This window comes from Mesoplodon bidens, assembly GCF_964165515.1.
Source record: "Mesoplodon bidens genome assembly, chromosome: 13".
NCBI lineage: Eukaryota > Metazoa > Chordata > Mammalia > Artiodactyla > Ziphiidae > Mesoplodon > Mesoplodon bidens.
The window spans coordinates 29,276,447-29,289,163 of NC_138169.1; the positions used below are offsets into that span (position 1 = coordinate 29,276,447).

The 12,717-nt window shown below is 56.0% G+C and overlaps 1 long non-coding RNA gene across 1 annotated transcript; it reads left to right on the plus strand.

Annotated features, from left to right (window-relative positions):
• Positions 1-38: 38 nt before the first annotated feature.
• Positions 39-8,819, plus strand: LOC308626622. Its single transcript, XR_014017283.1, has 3 exons — positions 39-965; positions 5,189-5,377; positions 6,249-8,819. It is a non-coding gene; the product is annotated as an uncharacterized lncRNA (long non-coding RNA).
• Positions 8,820-12,717: the final 3,898 nt, after the last annotated feature.

A 12,717-nucleotide genomic window follows, 5' to 3' on the forward strand; every position in this document is an offset into this window, starting at 1 on the left:
CAGGCCGGGTCTTCCCAGCTCCCGCCTCTCACCCCCTCGCCCCCTCGCCCCCTCGCCCCCGCGGTCCTTGCGCCTTCCCCCTGCCCCCACCCCGGGCCCCCAGCGGTCGGTGCGCCTCCCTCCCCTCCTTCCCGCAGCCTGCGCGCCCTGGGCTCCCCACCCAGGGGCCGTTCTTCCCGGGCCGCCTCGACCCTGCGCGGTCCCAGAAGGGAGAACAGACCAGGGACAGTGGAGGGACCCCTGCTGGGGGGCCGGGCCGGGAAAGAGCCGGTCCTTGGGGCGCCCACCCGAGTGGGACGGGGCGGAGACGCAGCGGGCGGGCGGCGGACGGGAAGGCCAAGCTCGCCCCCCACCCCTTTGCTGCCCCTCGCGGAGGGAAACCGGAGACCCCTCGCGGGTTTCCGGACCGCGGGCCTAGGGGTGCTCATTGTCCCCGCCCGCCACGGGTTCAAACCCAGCGTGTAGAGGGCTGTGGGACACGGGAGTGGAGTTTTTCGGGGCGACTCTGACCCCCGCCCCCCGACTCAGGCTCCGGCACGGGTTCTTACGTCTCCGCCCCGCTGTATCTCTGTCTCGAAATACAGGTGCCCTTCGGTTCTGAGCACTTGGAACAGTTTGTGATGGAGTTTGATTAAAGTGAACACATGGCTGGACCTGAAAACGAACGAACACACACACACACACACCCTGCACGGTTTACGCAGCCTCTCCATCCGGAATCTGGGAGGAAAAGCTCTTTGTCGGCCCCGGAAGAGGCAGGGGTCTGGGTTCTCCGCCTGGTTCCCTTACTTTCCCCATCGCTGGGTCGGGGCCTCCCTTGCTGTTGGGAGCGGGTGTGGACGCGGACCTCTTGCGTGTGAATAAGTGCGAAGCTGGAGGAGGGAGGAAACTTCAATCTTACGGAGCTCGTGTGTCTTCTCTCTCCGCTGGGGCCACGGAAAGTCGGGGGTTCCCTGTGGAATGAGGTAAGCCCTCCCCCGGCCCAGGAGACAGTTCTGCTGTGCAAAGCGTGGTTTCCTGTTCCTTTTACAAGGTGCAGCCCGACCTTTCTGAACCCCCGCCCTCCCCTTCCCCAGTGTTTGCCCACAGCCCCTCCAGCAGGTAAACAGTCTTTACTCCTTAGCTGCTGGCATCAGGGTTCTGGGTCCCCCACCCTACCTTCTCCGTGGTCCTCAACCCCCAGGGGCTGTCACCCCAGCAGCCTGGGCCCCCGCTGCCAGCCTCCCAGGGGCACGGCTCCACCTGACACCCAGGATTCTCCAGGCCACTCCTGTGGGCAGCCCAGCTGACCAGGCGGCTCACAGGTATTTCTGTGCCACAAATGCCTCCTGTGTGCCAGGTGAGAGTCGAGGTCACTTCTGGGCGTGAATTAGGCTCTCAGGTGTGGTGGTCGCCCTTCCAAGCGGTCCTCTATGGTGGAAAGGAATGACCACTTTGCAGTGAGTCAGGGTGACTTGGATTTCAGTCCCGACTCCGTTTCCAACTAGCTCCGTGCTACCTCAGATCCTCTGGGCTTGGGTTTGTGTGTCTGTAAAAGGAAAGGGCCGTCCTGGGGGATCTGAGGCCCTGGCACCTTCAGTCTGAGTGTGTGTGAGTTTCCCCGTGAACACTTCAGGTGAGGAGAGTGTGGAAACTGGGGGCTGTGCCCCACCCCACCCCAAGCCAAGTGGAAATGCCCCATGATGAGGAAGCAACCCTTCTGTCATTGGCACCACGTTTCCTTTTAGATGCGTGAAAACTGGGGAAATCCTAACGCGCGCGCGCGCGCGCGCATGTGTGTGTGTGTGGTTTGAAAGAAGTGGAGAACTTAAAATGTTTTTCTTCTGGAGTTTTTCAAACGTTCCCAATTTCAGGGGTCAGTTTCTTTAACCTTAAGATCCCTGCCCTGTCCCCCTCACCCTCCCCTGCAATGCTGCTTCTCTGCCTTCCTGTAGGTTCCCATACCTCTCCTTACACACAGGGCACCTGGGGAAGCAGGTTAGGGGGCACAGCCCTGCCCAGGCCCCCAGTCAGGACCCGAGACAACCCAGCACCCTTGCTTAGCCTGCGTGTTGCCGTCGCTCAGTTTAATTATTGACTCCAAAGAAATGCTCCCTTTATCTGTGTGCTGGTGCTGAGTCTGGTGCAGGGAGTGGAGGGAGGGCCTGTGGTTCCTGGAAGAGCCTGGTCACTCAGTCCCTGCGGAATCAAGCCCCTGAGTAAAAAGAAGTGCCCACGTCGGCAGCTTCAGTGCTTTGTTGAAATGGCCACCTCACCAAAGCAAGTCCTTGGGTGGAATTTGAGTCCAAGGTGTTCACTGGAGCCAGAGAATAGGTGTCAGCATGGCCTCAGGGACACCTGGATTTGATGGGGGTGGGGGAAGCTGATTTACTGGAGTTTCTGATGGACTCTCCCTGCTGACCAGCGGCACAGCCTGACCCCTGCACCATGAGGGGGGAGGGGGAGGTGACGAAGGCTCACTGCTAGACGCTTTTGTACAGAATCTGCACGCCACCCCTCCAAGTTTAGGTGTCACTGCCGCGGAGGCAGGTGGGAGTGAAAGGGTCCCCTGCCCCTAACACGGATGGGGCCCAAGCAAGGGCACAGGCAGGCTAAAGACACAGCAGCTACAAATCAGGCTTTCAGAAACCATTCCTGCGTCCCACGAGGGAAGCATCTCCTGTGCACACCAACCCTTGGTCCATCTCTTCTCCCCCCCCCCACTATGGCCATCCCTGGGCCACCTTCCATTTCACAGTCACTAGTGGGAGTTGGGGGCCCTGAAGCAAGCTCAGGGATGTCTGGGCAGGGAGTCCTGAGGTCCCAGTGGCCCCAAGTGGGAGGGGCGCCACCCAGGGCCTCATCTGGACAGAGTTCTGGGTCCTCGCCTCCTGTCTGCTCGCTTTCCACCTCCCACAGCCCCTTGCCCTGCCCTGTTTCCTCCATGGCCACCATGCGGGGTAAGGACCTGGGGCCACTGCCCAGGTCTGGATATAGGTGGGAAAAAGCCCCCCAACCCCGGGGACAGGTCTCACTGCTCCCTGCCTGTGTCTGAAAGTCATGGTGATGGGGAAGTAGGTTCCATCCTGTCCTCTCCAGATCCTGAGGAGCCCCTGGAGAAAGACCCCAAGGGACCAGGTCAAGCTCTGGGACCAGGCTGGTGATAGCCACCTGTGGCCTTATTTGCAGCTAAAACCCTAGGTTTTGGCAAGTGTAATGACATGGGACCATTGTGCTTCTATGTGATGTGACTCTTGATGTGATGTGGCTGTCTACCCATGCTCTGTCAGGCAGGGGCAGGTGCTGGGACCGGGAGTGGAGGCTGGGCGGTGCCGTGGAGCGGGGGCGGGGCAGGGGGGGGTCTGGATTCCTGGGACAAGCGGGAAGGGGCCACCAAGTGCTGAGTGCCGAGGCTCTGAGCTGACTCTTGGGCTTTTTCGCCATCTGCACCTTCAACAAAGTCATTTTGAAGCTGTCAAAGCTCCCTCCCTGGAAGTTCTGCAAAGGGGAGCTCAGGTCCTGCTCATCTAGTGAGTGGGCCCTGGGCCCATGTCCGTGGAGCCTGAATGTGGCTGGTGGGTCCACGTGAGGGTCCTGGTTACAAGTGGAGCCTGCAGACCTATTATATACTGGCCCCCGTCGTGCTGTCTAGGAAAGCAAATTTTCTTGGGTTCTAATTCTTTGGAAAAGTCATATTTCATATATAGTATTTAAACAAATATTTGACCAACCAGAACACCAGGCTCACAGGCCAAGTGGATGTGAGAGGAACACTTATTCCAGAGGCCCAGGGGCTGCGGCCCTGCCCAGTGCGAGGCCCCTGGAGGTCAGGGCCTGACTGCATGCCTCACGTGATCACGGCCGGGCCAGAGACCCAGACCCTGTAACACAGGGTCACAGAGCACCTAATGCTTGGGGTGGTGTGCGGGTTAGACCATTCGGCCCTCTGCCTGATGAGCTGCCCTCTGCCTCATGGATTTCAGTTATTCCATTGAAAAATGAGACCAGCCTTTCCAGGCTCAGCATCTCAAACAGCAGCAACCACCTCCAGTTTTACTTTATGATGAAGAGCCTCCCTTTCCCAACGGGGAAGGTGGCCAGGGTGGGGGCCTCCGAGGGGCTGCCTTGCTGGATGAGCAAGTCACGGGGTGCAGGGCCTATTATTTCTGTGTAAATCTGATTACAGAAGATCTGGGAAACTCGAAGAGAGTTCAGAATAAAGCCACAAAGATTGTTCAGGATTTTAAAAAGATGAAGGGAGGGGAAAGAACCGCGAGGGAGAGACAGCAGCCCTGATGGGATCCAAGTGCTGCGGTTGTTTTCATCTCCAACAGGCCTTTGGAGAACAGGTGTGGAGCGTGGATCATGTCTAACTGATGTTATTTTAAGTGTGATAATGAGATGTCGGGGGTACAGGCAGCCTGCTTTCACGTGCTTCATAGGAAGGGTGGGCGTGTGTGCTCAGAGGGGAAGAAACATGGCTGAGTGTTCACAAAGCCCAGCCCAGACAAGGTGTGGGTGTGCATTTTGCTTCGGGATTGTTCTTTCAACTCTCCCGTCGGTTTGGAAACTGCAAATAAAATTGTGGTGGTGGAGAATCAACTAAAGGATTTAGCTGGCCAGTGGGGGGCACAGCCAGCCGGCAACAGTCCCAGGGCTCTCTAGGTGATGGCGTGGTGACGGGCTTTGCTCCCTGACTGGGAACAGAGAGGGTCAGAGGAGTGTGGAGTGGCCGGAGGCCAGGATGGCAGCTCCCAGGGACAAGGAGGATGTCCCCAAAGGGCTTCCAAAGGCTGGAGGTCTTCAAAACCAGGGCAGGTTCCCTTGGTCCACAGGAGCCAAGTGTGTGTGGGGATGGCATGTGAATCCCTATTCCTTCCATGATGGTTACCAGGCAGCTGGGGACACAGCTCCTTCGGGTCCAACCCAACCCACCAGCGTGAGCTGTGTGTCTGTCCCGTGCCGGCACCGTGCTGGCTGGGATGCAGTCAACAGCCAGGCTGCCCAACTAGTAGGACAACTGGACATCAAAGGAGGCCGGGCTCTCGCTTGCAGCTCTGCCCGCCCCACCTGCCTCTGTGTTGGGTTCATCCGGACGGTGGTGAACAGGTGACCGGCACCCCCCCACACACACACACACCCCACCTCGGCCGATCTTGTGCAGGGGTTGGGAATAAAAGTACAACTCCGTTTTCTGTGCCTTTTCTAGACAAGAGTCCAGACAGGGTGGGATGTGTGATGGTAAACCCCTGGAGGGCCAGAGGAAGGCCGCACAGAGGGTGACTGCAGCCTGTTTTGTTCTACGCACGCGCAGGAAGTGAATTGAAACTCTGACGAGATGCTCAACCCTGCCTCCTGGAAGCTCTAGATTCAGACAAGTCAGTCTCCTCATTTGCAGGTGAGTGAGTAGGACCAGACGGTCTTTAAATTCCCTGCCAGCTCTCACATCCTACGACTGATCAACACCCATCCTAAGTTACATCAGACAAAACCCAGCTCACCTAAAGTGCAATCTGATAGTCCTGAGTCATCTGTTTTTAAGGAAGTAGTGAGCATGTATCCAGGAAGTGCACACTGAAGAAGAAATTCATGTATAAAGCTGTCTAGAAAATCAAATTTATAACAGATGTGATCGGATGAGAACGGAATTGTTACCACCTTCTGTAGCAAAGAGGAACAATGTCTCACCCGTAACTAACCCAATGGCTTTCAGCAGCCAAGCCTCACCCTCTGCATTTCTTATTTTCCAAAACATGGAGTCAGCTCCATCCTGACCACCTTCTCTGATCCCCGGCCCAGTGTAACCGTCTTCAGCTTCTTGTAAAAGGATGGGCTCTGAACAGGGTGACAGAACCATGGGATCTGGTCCCCCGTGACCCCCTGACAACCTGTGTGACCACGGAGCCCGTTTCTCCCTCTGCAGCACGTGGGGGTCAAGGGCTCTGCAGCCAGGTGTCCAGAGCTTCCCCACGCCCCAGCTCCTTATCTCAGACACACAGGCAGGGTGTGCGGGGCTGGGGCGGAGGCAGCAGCCATCAGTGAGGAGGGTGGAGGGAACACAGCGCTGGATAGGGTGGGGGTCCGGGGGCCGCCAACTGAGACCAGCTCTGGAGGGTTCCCATCAGGGGCTGGGGCAAGGGAGGTGAGGAGACATGCCTTCACCAGGGTTTTTTTAAACCAGATGAGGCCCAGCAGCTTTCAGGACTGGCCTTGGGCAGGTAATATTTTTTAAAATAGTCTTTATATTATTTTTCCATTAAAAACTAAAGATGGGGCTTCCCTGGTGGCACAGCGGTTAAGAATCCGCCTGACAATGCAGGGGACACGGGTTCGAGCCCTGGTCCTGGAAGATCCCACATGCCGCAGAGCAACTAAGCCCATGCGCCACAACTACTGAGCCTGTGCTCTAGAGCCCGCGAGCCACAACTACTGAAGCCTGCGTGCCTAGAGCCTGCGCATCGCAACAAAGAGTAACCCCCACTCGCCGCAACTAGAGAAAGCCCGCACGCAGCAACGAAGACCCAACACAGCCAAATAAATAAATAAATAAAAATTTAAAACCCCCAAAAACTAAAGGATGAGTTTTGCAAGATATGAAGTCCTGGAGATCTGTACCCAGCAATGTGGATGAAGTGAACACCACTGAACTGAACACTTAAAAACGGCCACAATGGTACATTTCAGGTGATGTGCTTTTTACCACAATTTTTAAAAAGGAGAGTAATAGACAAGCTTCAGAAAAGTTGGAAAAGACTGAAAACTAACAAAAAGCAACATCCAACCCCCAAACACCATTAATTAATTAATAACATTTGGACACACTTCCTGCTGTCTTTTCTTAGCCCTGATGTCCCTCCCTCTAAGAGGAAGGCCTTTGCGGGGACTGCAGGCTGGAGCCCATCCAGGTAGAGGTGTCCCGGGAGCTGCAGGATGGCACCCAGCCGGGGGGCTGGGGGGGGAATGGGTGGTGCTTTCCCACTGGCTCTGCCCAGCATGCCTCCCCCTGCCATTCCATCTGCACCCCCCGCAGGAGAACTGTAGTGTTCTCTGTCCCCTTCTCTGTGACTTCTGCTGTGTCTTCTCCTTGGGGACATTGGGGCACATAACTCACCACTAAGAAAGGTCAGTGCCGCAGGGAGTCTGAGGTCGGGCAGGTGGGTTCCATTTTGTCTCTGCCGCAGGGAGACGTGGGCTGTAATTGCAGCCCCGCAGGGTCGCTGGGCATATTGTGGGGGGATATGGAAAGTCTTCTTTCTCTCTTGGCGCCCCGTACAGAGCAGGCGCTCGGCATGTGTGGTTGGTACCCCATAAACGCACATCTCCGTCCCGTGTTGTAGAAGGCAACCTTGCTTGCTTGCTTGAGACCACTGGGCTCTAAAAAATTAAGGGTACATTAAGCAAAATAGAAATTGATGTAAGTGATTATGTGATTTGGAAGGTAGTTGTTTTTGTGTGTGTGTGTATGATGGAGAAATATATACTCAGCCACCTTTTATTTAAAATCAAATATTGACTTAGTTGATAGAACAAACAGTAAGTTCCACCTTTTAGTCAGGAAAGAGAGAAGAGGGCAGGAGGAGAAAAGGGGAGAGGGACACAGAGAGGGGCAAACAGAGCACCATGCTGAAGGGGGTGAGAAGTACGGGGAAAATTGGCCGTGTGTTTCCCCAGGAACTGTCCCCGGGACCTTGCCTGGCCCTCAGACCCGCTCACTGGCAGCAAGCCTGCTAAGGTCAGCGGCTGGGTCCCACCTGCTCCCGTCATAGGATACTGTTTAAGTCTTCAGTGATGATTCATTGATTTATTCCCTGTTTTCTTCAACAGTCCTTACTGCGTCCTGGACACCGTTAGGTCCTGACTATAATCCTCGCGAGGTTTAGTAACGTCTACAACAGACGAAAAATAACATTTATAATAATGTGATGTGCTGGAACAAATAGTGATCGCCATGATGCTTACTATTTTCATGTTAATATTAAGGAAGCAGGCTGCCCGTAAGTGTGTGAGAGTGAAGGCTTGTGGAAACGGCTGAAGGAGAATTCGACAGGACCTGTTTGCACAGGCAGAGCAGACCCCCAGGAAAGCACAGGCAGGGCCGGCTGGCTGGCTGAACCAAGGAGTCCTGGCAAGACGTGGGATCTGCCATCCAGGCTGGGAGCCTCGGGTACTGACTTCTAGGCTGGAGGGCAGAGAAGCCACTGATGCAACCGGCCTTAGGGCAAAAGCCCTGGATCTGCAGCTTGGACCTGAGCTGTGCACCAGAGAGGTGGGGTTTCCTGGGACACTCGAGCCCCAGAGGACGCCCCGCCTGCACATCCAGAGGTTGACTGGTAGTTTTCAGTGCCTTGTGGGTGATGAATCCCATGAGTGTTGATATACATGCCAGGGTACATTTTTTGTGATAAATATGTTATAGGCCAGAACTTGTGTCCACTGATTAGTTATCCTTGTCTTTGCTTTGCAATATCATTCGTGGAAAAGATTTAATTTTGTGTGTCCCTGCTCTAAACTCTGACCTTTGGTTCCAGTCATGGAACTTTGTTTCCCTGTGGTTTGGACACTGCTGTGGGTCCCCGGCCCCAGCCTTCCTAGGAGCTGGAGCCTCTCCCTGGGCAGCCCCCACTTCTTGTTTCCTGCTCTCCTTGGCCACCGCCTCTCCCTGTCGTTATCTCCTGCTTGGACCTTGGACCCCTGACAACAAGCTCTGTCCACCTTGGGGACTCCCCCTCCCCTTCCTGTAAGAGACCCTCAGGTCACCTCCTCACCTCCCCCTGGCGCTTACAGCTTGCCTGCCCCTCCCCTGCACATCTCTGGATCTTTTGGACCTGATCATCTTTTCTTCCAGCCCTTCTTTTCACCCACTGGGCTGTTGTGTAAGGAGAAGCTTCCAGGAAAGATATTTAAAGCTATGTTGCACTTTCACAACTAAAAGCACAAATGGGAATGTTTGTCTTTTTGCTACATAAATCTGTAGATTGGATTAAATTAAGTTAATCTGCATCATTGCCACCTGCAGGTGCAATGCTCTGATGGGCCCTTTTTCTGGTCCCAGATTCCAGTTGGATGTGAAGCACCGAGTAGGTGTGTCAGGGCTGAGCTCTCGTCTGCTCCCTGCCCCATGTCTGCACCAACCACACACCATGCGCCCACCGACCTGCCAGGTGCCCAGGTGCCCAGGCATTCCACGTTTAGAAGTCTTGCCTCCTGGGCTGGGTTATAAATCCTCAGGTTGGAGACTAGACTTCCTGCGTGTTGCCTGTAATACTCAGCACATGACTTAACATGCAACTGCACTGAGTAAGTGATTGTGAAGGAAGAAAACAGGCACAGAATTCACAGCCTCGAAGGACTTGCCTTTTTTGAAAGGGGGGCCCAGAATATTACAATGGGAAATGAAGAAGAATTGTATAATGCCTCCCTAAACAGAGGTTTCCATCAGGGTTTTGTTCGAGTTAAATATAAATTCAGGTGGTGCTTTTAAAAGAGTCAGAATCATTCACAGCTGATTATGATCTTCCAGATATTTGCCCGAATTGCTTTCCCACCTCTCCTGCTGGTTTGTGTCTGGTCCTAACTGCTCCCTGCAGGGGTGGTGGGCATGGAGGGCAGGTGGGGAGTGGTCCGGCATGCCTTCCCTCTTCGGAGGCTCTGGGCTGGGTGGCTTTCTCTGCTGACAGCCTTGCTTGGGGGGTGCCTGAGATAAGGTACGTAGTACCGACGCGAAGCCGTGTGAATTCTTCTTCCTTCTTCCCCACAAGAGAGCCCTGGCTTTTTGGAGAGTCAGACGCAGCTCAGGCCGAGCCCGCCCTCCAGCTGTCTCAGCTGTTGCCAGGAATGCAGTGGGTGGCAGCAGCGCCCGCGCCCACAGGCCCCTCTGGCCCCAGATTCAGAAAACATCCCTCCCCACCCACGCCCATGGCTCAGCTCACCCCGATTCTATAGCCCTTCCCTTCTAAATCTATGTGTGACCAACTCCCAGATACCTGCCACGTGGCTCACTCATCCTTTCCAGGGAGAAACAGAGGGTCCCAGCACCGGGAGGGGGCCTGGTCCTTCCAGGATGTGTTCACCCACCGTCCTCTCCAGGCAGGTACCCACTGCACCTTCCCAGGTGAGGAAACCAAGTAAACCGTCGAGCCACACATTTCGACCCCAGCTTCTTTTATTTTTTAAATTCATTTGATTGGGGTAAGAACACTGAACATGAGGCTGACCCTCCCCCAGTTCTCAGGTGTGAGCTGTATGACTGTTGACTCAGATACAACCAGCAGCCACCAGACGTCCTCACCTGACTTCACTGAACCCGTAACCCACCGCCTAGACCCTGGCTTCCTGAGCAGGAGATAGGCCGAGGCTCTGCAGCTCTGCCTATATGAGCTGTTTCAGCTGCAATGGGATTGACTAGAAGCTGATGAACAGGAGAACCATTGTGTCCGATGCTCATTCCAGGGAGAGCTGGGAGGTCGCAAGACTTTCCTGTTGGGTGAGACTTTCCCACCCACCCCCCATCCCTGCCTTCCAATGCAGCTGCCCCGATGCCTTCACTGAGGCCCCCGCCCCCCCAAATCTGGCTTCCGTTCAACCCAACAGCTGGAGAAGTGGCACCTCGAGGCCCCCGACTATTTTTATGTGGCCATCTGCCTCCTGGACAGGCCTGGCCGGCCTCAGCAGGTCTGAGGAATCCCACAGCAGGTGGTGACAGCTGGACAGCTGGGCACACCGGCCCTGCCCTTGACTGTTCTGGGGATGCTGGAAATGTGGCCTGAGGACACGGAGAGGAAAAAGGATGCCTTTACTCGTCACAGCTCAGGGCGACGTGGTGTCTGGCTTCCTCTCCATCTCTGGAGCCCTGAGGCCAGCCCTGCTCTGTCTGCCGTCACCGGGGTCTGGGTGGTGGGCTGGGAGGGGAGCCCCCAGGCGTGCGGGTCGGAAGCTCTGGCCAGCTGCGGGCCTCACTGCACAGAAGGGAGGGCGCAGCACCCAGAGAAAGCACTGGGCTCCTGCTGGTGACGAGGCCCCGGGATCCCTGCCGCAGACTGACTGAAAACTGCCAGAGCAAAATCCAGCTCCTTTGTAGAAACTACGATCAATCATCAGAGAAAGGAACCCACATCCCCAGAGAGGAAGATGGCAGAAAGGAGAGAGGAAACGTCCAGAGTTTCCTTTTTGCACACAATTTATTCATCACACAGGAGCGGGAGACAGGAGGCCCGTGGCGGATGCAGGTTTTTGTGGAGGAGCTCGTTCAGAAACTCCCAGACTCTAAGCCGTCCTTCTTCTGACTGTAACCCGCTTCCAAGACCCCTGTCCGTTCCACATTCTCCCCCTGCTTAATCCCCCTTAGAGCAGGCCAGGGAGCCCTGGACGCAGTAAGGAAAGGGCGCTGAGTCAGAGAGAGGGCTGAGTCAAGGCATCAGGGCACTGAGTGAAAATTCCTTTTTTGGAAGCCGGGCCACCCCTCTCCAGGAGGCCAAATCCCTGGGAAGTGATGCAGCCCTCAGTCAGTGAGAGGCAGGAGCCGCCCAGCGGAAGGTGCCGGAAAGCCATTTCCGTCCTCCTCCCTCGCTCGGGAAGGGCTTCCAGCCCAGCTCCTTGTAAGGGAAGCGCTCACAGCAGAGCCCGTGGAGCCGGTGGCAGCACCACCCACCTCCGCCAACCCCCCACCCGCTGCATTTCCCCCAGAAGCCGAGCAGGAGGGGAAGGGGGCCCCTGAGATGCCTTTTTTATTTTGCTCTGTTTGAAAAAGAGGCTGTGCTCTGAGGAATGCGGCTGCAACTCCTTTACTTCTGCCCCTCCCGCCTGCGGTCCTGGGCTCCCAGCCCTGCTGCTGGGCATGTGAAGCAGGGAATGGGTGGGAGTCAGGTCGGCATAGCAGGGCTCCGAGGGGATCCGGGCTGTGATGGGGGTAGGGGCGGGGGAGCACGAGTCCGGGCCCAGGGGCCTGACTGCGGGCGGTTCTGTGCTTCTGGGACAAGCTGTGGTGTCTCCCACTGTCCTGGGCTGTCAGCCAGGAAGGGGACAGGCCTCTGTGGCAGCGTTTCTTAGGAGGAAAACCACAGATCTGAATGGCACCTGGCTCCTGCGGGTCTCCTAGTCTAGCAGCAGTGCCCCATTCCCCCCTGGGAGCTGTGCTGCTCCCTCCCGAGCCATGTGGTCGGGGCTAGCCCCGCGTCCCTCGTGGCCTGGGGTCCCGCCTGACTCGGCCACACCCGCCCTGCATCAGGCCCAGGTTTGGAGCAGCTTTGTGTTTGTTTTGTTTTGTTTTGTTTTTTTGCGGTACGCGGGCCTCTCACAGTTGTGGCCTCTCCCATTGCGGAGCACAGGTTCCGGACACGCAGGCTCAGCGGCCATGGCTCACGGGCCCAGCCGCTCCGCGGCATGTGGGATCTTCCCGGCCCGGGGCACGAACTCGTGTCCCCTGCATCGGTAGGTGGACTCTCAACCACTGCGCCAGCAGGGAAGCCCTGGAGCAGCTTTGTTTTAAGGAAAGGTTTGCCAGTGCAGCTTGATCACCTCCAAAAATTCAGATCCACAGGCTTTCAGGTCACTGGGTTCATTCAGGCCCGACATTATAAAACCCCACAATAACAGCTGACCCTCCAGTCTCCTGACAGACCTAAAAGTGATTGCACGTGTTAGCAGAGCATCTCTGGCTGAGTTTTGCTTCTGTGAATTTTGTGTGCTTTTCTGACATGAAGAAGACAGGAGGAAGAAGTGCGGTATCACAGCGACTCTCAA